Here is an 8,162-nt window from a genome sequence, read left to right on the forward strand (position 1 = left end):
AGGTATATAAATTCCTAAACTTATAAATTTCTTCGAAACTTATCCATAGGTTGGTAGAACGTACTAATTTTTTCTATTTGTCAATATTGTTATTTTTTTACAGTACCTACTTATAACTTATTTGCAAGGAGTTTGGTTTAGTGTTTATAATTTATCTGCTGAGCGTCAAGAGTCTTAGGGCTACTGAGACCGTAGACCATAAATATTTATCAATTATGTAATATATTGTTGAACATTTTGAATTTTACTATTTCAGTTAGGTTGATTTTTTTTATTAATTAGAATAGTTACGTGTAATTGCCATTTTCCTTTATTTCATATTAAACATTATGTTTGGTTGAGTGTGAGATAATTAATTTTTGTATGTTTTAATTTCATTTATTTTCTTATATATATATATATATATATATATATATATATATATATATATATATATATATATATACTCACCTACCTACTTCTATTAAATTTCAGGTGGATGTTAACATTGTCATTCCAGTTGAATATTTTTTTTGACAAATTAGTTGTTATTTATACTTTTTGCTTAATTTTGGTCTATGTTTTTTTTTACTTAATTCAAAGATTTGTGGTGTGTACAGTGAGTGATATCTCTATTAATTTCTATACTCTTTTGGATAAGCGGAATATGGCCACCACAGTTTTACATATAAACAAATCCTACAAATGTTTTAAACATTATGACAAATAAAAAATAGTTTCACAAACATCCTTAGTTTTTTTGGTGTGTATAGTTTGATGTTTAATATTATTTATGTACGTAAATTCTTAAACATAGAGGTATTTATTAATTTATTTTAAAAAAATTATTCATAGGTAGGTAATAGGTTTTACTTTATATCTCTTTCGATTTGGAGTGTTTCCGAGCCATTCGAGGTCCTCAACATTACAACTCCCCCCCCCCCCCCCCCCCCCAGGTGGTTAAAAAGCCCAAATATTTGGAAAATTTAAAATTTTTTAAAAATCTTTCTCTTTCGATTTTAAGCGTTTTAGAGCCATATTGGTCCTAGAACCCCCCGCCCCCCTCTGGGAAAAAGCCCCAAAATTTAGATAATTTTAGGAATTTAAAATATCTATTCTTTCGAGATGGAGTGTTCCGAAACATTCGAGGTCCAGAACCTCCACCCCCCCACCCCCCTCCATTTTCTCAAAAGTGAAAGCCACAAAATTTCCAAAAATTGGAGAAAATTGTATTAAAGTTAAGTCATTACGAACTAAAGTGTCCTGGGCATGGTGGAACTTTTACCCAAAGTCGACTTCACACCCAATTTTGGGGGAGGGGGGGGGGGGAACGCAAAACTCCAAATTAACGAAATTTTTTTAAAATTTAAGTATACTTTTTTACTATTTGGAGTGTTTCCGAGCCATTCAGTGTCCTCAAACTACCCTCCCCCCACAAGGAGTCAAAAACCCAATAATAAAAACATTTCCCAAACTTTCTAAAACTTATTCTCTTTCGGTTTGGAGTGTTTTCGAGCCATTCGGGGTCTTCAACATCAACCGCCCCCCCCCCTTCTCAGGGGTCAAAGCCCCAAGATTTAAAAAATTTCAAAAATCATTCTCTTTACATTTTTTGTGTTTCCCTGCCATTCAGGGTCCTAAAAATAACCCCTCCCCCTCTGGGGACAAAGCCCCAAAATCTCGAAAATTTCAGGATTTTCAAATATCATTTCTTTCGAGATGGAGTGTTCTGAACCTTTCGAGGTTTTGAACCTCCACCCTCCCCCCCCCCCCCCCTTTTCTCAAAAGTGAAAGCCACAAAATTTCGAAAAATTGGAGGAAATTGTATTAAAATTAAGTCATTACTAACTAAAGTGTCCGGGGGATGGCGGAACGTTTACCCAAAGACGTGTTCTCCAACAAATTTTTGGTAAGGTGATAGAGGGAATGCAAAACCCCAAAATTTTGAAAAATTTATTAAATTTATGAATCCTTTTTTACTATTTGGAGTGTTTTCGAGCCATTCGTGGTCCTCAAACTACCCTCCCCCCATAAGGAGTCAAATACCCAATAATAAAAAAATTTCCCAAACTTTCGAAAACCTATTCTCTTTCGGTTTGGAGTGTTTACGAGCCATTCGGGGTCCTCAACATAACCCCTTTCCCCCTTATCATGGGTCAAAGCCCCAAAATTTAGAAAATTTCAAAAATCATTCTCTTTCGATTTTTAGTGTTTCCCTGCCATTCAGAGTCCTCAAAATCACACCTCCCCCTCTGGGTACAAAGCCCCAAAATCTCGAAAATTTCAGGAATTTCAAATATCATTTCTTTCGAGATGGAGTGTTCCAAACCATTCGAGGTCCAGAACATCCACTTTCCGCAAAAGTGAAAGCCTCAAAATTTCGAAATGTAAAATATATATAATTGGATTTTGGTATGTATGACGTCGATAAACTCTTACACCGTTTGACCGATCGCCATGAAAGTTGGCACATCGAAGTGTTTTTATCATGAAGAAGGTTTTTATGCTATCCATTTTTTTGTAACTCGCCGCTATATGGCGATGTAGCGAATCAACTTCTAAACCTTTTTACCGATCGCCATGGGTAAACATAAAATCATAGGTCACAGATACACAAACAGTAATTATGTGTCATTTCTTAACGTCCAACACACTGGACATATTGCTATCCATTTTGCTGTAACTCGCGGACAATATATCACCCGGCGTTCAGCCCGGGCAAAGCTGGGTACTGCTGCTAGTAACTTATATGCAAGGAATATGACAGAAGCAGATGAGATTAAATACTCATTATGGGAACATCCCAATATATTGATCGATCGTCTGAGATTGCTGTTGGCTTCGCTTAGAGCAGGAAACTATTTACACAACGAGGAAGTAGCCTCCAAACTCCAATAACTGAAGAAAGTTAGCTACATACAATAATGACTTGTTTTTACATTTGAGTGTAAAAAATTGAAGAACATATGTAATGTACTTAGGATTTACAAAGTGGTTGTTTTATTTCTCGAAATATGATTTCTATCTAAGACCTGAGTTCTTTGTATACATATTATAACCCTTAGATGTAAATTCGTCACCAATGTCTTTCAATATGGAGGGTAGTAACAAAGATATTCCAGCAATCGGGGCAAGTTCGAGTCAAATGTAAATGGCACCATTGTAGGCAGATGGTGCTTGATCTTATCATATACTGTGATCGTATCCTACTGATGAGATCGTATTCTACTGTATCCTGTAGATCGTATTCTACTGATGGAATGGTATCCTACCTTATACTGTCGATGGTATCCTACTGATGGGATTGTATCCCAATGTTTACTTTCGATCGTATCATGCTCAATAGGATATCTCATACAATATCTGGCTGATGGGATCATATCCTACTGTATCCTGACAATCATATCCTGCTGATGGGATCGTATCCTACAATATTCTACTAATGGGATCCTATCCTACGATATCCTATTGATGGGATCATATCCTACCATATCCTACTGACGGGACCATTTCCAACCATAATTCCATACTGTATTTCTGACAGTTCAGAGACTCTTTTATTGTCTGCTTGAAATATGTGATATTTAATAAATATATATAACATGTATCGACGAATAAGGTCTCGTTGTTGGGATATACTTGGCCTATACGCCCAAAATCGTACATGACTTGGTTAAAATGTGTGCTAAGTATCGAAAAAGCATTCCTTGTTAGGCATAGTAGATCGAGTAAAATACTTATTTATTCAGCTGGCAGGAGTCCTTGTTTACAGTGATGATGATTCATTAAATAAATACTTAAGAGCATCAATTAATTATTGTATCGATCAAGGATCGAACCAAGTACTGAAATTAATCAAATAAATCATTACATTAAAAAGTAATCTTTTTATCATGCTTAGGATTTTTTCCGAATATACAAATTAATTATTCCGAGTGTCCAAGACAGTGGACAGAATGTCATTATCAGCTTACTGGAGGATATGGACGAGGAGTTTAAGGTGCTTTTAGTACTTTGAAAAATGTTTTTTTAAAGAAGTGTTTTTTACCTATAACAAACATTTTTGCATCGATAAGGGATTGCAACAAGGACAGGAATCGATTGAATAGATCAGTACTTATTAATTTTAGATTTTTTGAAGATTGTTGGATTTTTTTTTCAAATTCATAACTAAATAATTACAGACTTTCAAGATGGTGGTCAAGATGGCATTGGGAGCTTACTGCCGGCTGGTGCATGCTGTATTTAAGCTGCTTTTAGAATTTTTCAGCATTTTTTTTAAATAAGTGCTTTTATATTGCTTCTGATGTCACAATCCAAGATGGTGACCTCCAGTAGACCAACAAGGCGGTGGATCCAAGATGACGGACTGACGTTATAATAGCTGCAGTAATATATTCCTTGATATTAGTGTTAGTAAATCAGTTAGTATGTGGCCTCCATGGAGAAAAGATCCATCGTAATTTTCTTTTGTTCTCACCAGTTTTGAACAAAGGACTTCATGAGGTAAGTGTGTTTTTGATTACATCCAAATAAATATTTTTTTATTTAAAAAAAAATACCTTTTTTCTGATAGTAATTACTGATTTTCAAGATGACACTCTTGTCGTTATAATCCAAGATGATCACATAATGTCATCCAAGATGTCGTCAGGGGTTAAATGTCCTCAGCGTCTTAATGGTGGCTTGTCGACAGGGAATTTAGGCCGCTTTAAAGAATTTTTGTTATTTTAAAGAATAAATATTTTAAGCCATTAAAAATTTAGAATTTTAGACTTTTAACAGTTTTTGCCTTAGAAAATAAATTTTTATTTTTCTAATTTTTATTGATTTATTTGTGGATATTCCTCCCTAAAAAAATGGCAATTTTAGCGTATTTTGGCTAATTCTTGCTCAAATTAGGCAAATTTTAAGTTCTATGTTAAAGTTTACGCCATAACATATGGCCGCCGTGACATCACAACTCAATATGGCAGACACCGGCTCAGGCTCCTCACTGCTACTTCTGGTTCAGGAGCCAGTTTCATATACTACTTAATGCATAGATTCTTACAGGCTTGTAAAATATGGCATTGTTAAAATCACATTCATATTAAGCGACTTGCAAAAAATTTTGGGGCACTCATTACCATACTACTCATTGTTGGTATTCAGTAGCTACTTTTAATAGGTAAGTATTTAAAAATACTTTAAATAATTATACAAAGATTTTTATAAAACTTATTTTCTATGAAATTTGCTTTATTCCACAAAGAGAAATTCCAGTTCTAGGTAAATTAATTCTTTCTCACACAGCTATGCCAAAATTTTATCTTAGTTTATTTATTTAGTTTCTCCGAGGTGTCCTTAAGAGTTGACTGTTTTAACTGAGTTAAGTAGATATTTCAAGGATTAATTTTCTACAAGCACAATGAATTTTGTAGCAGTAGCAAAATTATTTGATTGATATAATTGGGGACAATACTTTATTTCCATATATTTGTGTGACGTGTCCTACCCCGAATTATTTTATTATAATAATTTCCCTACAGCCACACATTTCGCGATAATTTTATAACTTGTCTTTTAAGCATAATCCCAACGTTCTTCTTAATAGTTTCTCCATTATTTAAAATTAAAACTTTGGTTCACCTCTAACTACAAAAACGTAAACCAGTCTTGGAAAACACTTTCGACCACAAGTAGTAGTCTATAGAGATTTTAAACTTATTTAATCGTGATGAACCTGGAACCGAATTTAATCGGTCGAACTTAGACTCACTCTGTATAGCCGTGAAATTCGGCACGTGGTTCGGAAAGTAGAGTCCGTTTGAAAATATTTTTTTTTGAAATGTAATTAAGTTGTTTTTAATTTAATTATTTTTGTATGTGAATTTCGAACACGCTCTTCTGATTATCTCAACGGTAACTTCCGTTACATTGTCAATAATGCTTCCTTCGTCTCCTTGCAACGGCTACTGCATTGTTTACGCCTTTTTCACTTTCGGATCACGAAACAGTCTTTTCGCAATAATTTTACCATCGTTTCGACACTCTAGTGTTGGTTAAATAAATGCGTATTTTAATGCCCTTGGAAATTGTTGAATCTGAGATGGTGTCTTTGTTTATTATCTGTTAGGGTTATCTTAATCCTAAAACAATTTTTTCGTAAATTATTTTCATTTTTTTTTATGTATATACATCTTAGTTCTTGGTGTACGGCATTTGGTAGTAGTAATTTCGTGAATGAAATGGAAGCCGCTCGGAACGGAAATGTGTAACCACGGTGCTGACATCTGTGGCGGATCGCGCAATTAATAGTGCACAAAGCCAAATATAAACTTTTTAGTGCATTTTAACATAATGGGCAGTATTTTAATAAAATTCCCTGTCAAAATACCTGAACCAAAGCCAAGGTTATAAATAAAAGCTTTTTCGCTTTTATCATATCCGTTTCATTACACAGTTTAAAATTTCGCTCTGCAAATCGAATAATTTTATAGTCAACGTACTTGCTCCGGCAGCGAATTCTAGCGGCGGGTGCGTTTACAACTTGTCATTCGCATAAAGTTTCGTATTTTAAGTATCCTATTTGAATCACGAGAAAAATGAATTTTATCGTTTGCCGAGGTTAGATGTTACACATCTCTGGTGATACTGAAACACTCGCTCCCAATTTTTTATTTATTTTTTTTATTTGAGCCGCGGTGGTGAAGTAAGCCTACCCACAAAGAAATACATTTCTAATGAGCAGTGCGAGAGTAATACCTATAGACTTTCGCAGCTAAGCGAGGGTACATCACTAGTAAAAAATAAACAGAGACAAATAAAACATCTGTTTATATAAGTAAACATATGAACAGGTTTGGTATTACCGTTTGGTGAAATGACGGCCTAGGGGAAAGTAAGATGAAGTTGTAGCAGTTACAAACGTGAAGTTCCTCCAAGCCGCAATTTATAGACACGCTTTTTTTTTTCCGCACAATGGTTGACAGCTACCCTCAAGGGAACCACAAGGAAGAAGAATCTCTTTGCTCACAGGAAAACAATTCCAAGAAAAATAAGCTTTCGTGAGGAATAGGAAAATTCCGTTCCGTCTGGATCTAGCTTGTGTAACTACGTGAAATCATAGGAAATAATAATGGGCACGTGATCACCACGTGCGTTAGCAGTATAAGTTAGCAGATGGTGTGATGGAAAATTAGAATAAAATTTTTAACAAATATTTTAGTGTAAAATTAAACAATAATACAGTACGATTTTAAAAACATGTGTACCAATATCTGTACGCGGAGTAAGTATACGAGTGAGCAAGTATGCAAATGCCCAATTATGGGAGCATGTAAGTATGAAATGTGCGATAGTAGACATGTATAAAAGTATGCTAGTGTGCTCTAATTTGAACGTCATCGAGCACTGCAGCTTTATTTTGGCAATTAATTTGATTTTTAAAATCATTGCATTAAATCTCCTTCAATAAAGTACACAATCTAACCTTACAGATTAATCCGACCTTACGGCCGGCATTCTCACGTTCTCCTACCACATATGCTCCCTAATAAAGAAGGGTGGGAGTAGCGTTTCAGTTCGTTTTTTGTAACATTCCAGAGCTTTAAGAAAAACAGAACTGTTAGGGATCGCTCCTTTTTGTTGATCGGGAGGGTATTAGGGCTTTGGCAATGACCAGCAGTTGGGGCCACCAAACCAGCATAGTCACCGCCTCAGCCCCTTTACCAAACTCAGCTAACCAGACAGTTGGCTGTGTCCTGAGCCCTAAAGTAGGCCCTAGACTATCAAGCGGCTGGATCAAATGCTTAATGCACCGATTAATGGGCGCTTCAAGCGTACTTCAATCAACACTTCAATCTATTGATCAAAACTCTCAGTCGAAGCTGAGAAGTGGAGGAGTGTGGAGCGTATAATGGTGTCAAATGTAGATTTGGGCTTCCTAGCCTTAACATTGGTTGCTGTGAAGGGGAGAAACCACAACAACAACAAAAGACGGTGGTCTAAGGACTGGTATAAAATGAGGAACCACTTCACTCATTATCTCCTTAACTTTCTGAGTGGTTCGGAACCAGAGGATTATAGAAACTTTCTACGCATGGACCAAGAATGTTTCGATAATCTACTCGATTTAGTCCGCCAAGACATCGAGAAGAAGGACACGAAAATGTGTGAGGCGATTCCTGCAAGTCAGAGAT

This window comes from Bacillus rossius, chromosome 1 (assembly GCF_032445375.1).
Source record: "Bacillus rossius redtenbacheri isolate Brsri chromosome 1, Brsri_v3, whole genome shotgun sequence".
Classification (NCBI taxonomy): domain Eukaryota; kingdom Metazoa; phylum Arthropoda; class Insecta; order Phasmatodea; family Bacillidae; genus Bacillus; species Bacillus rossius.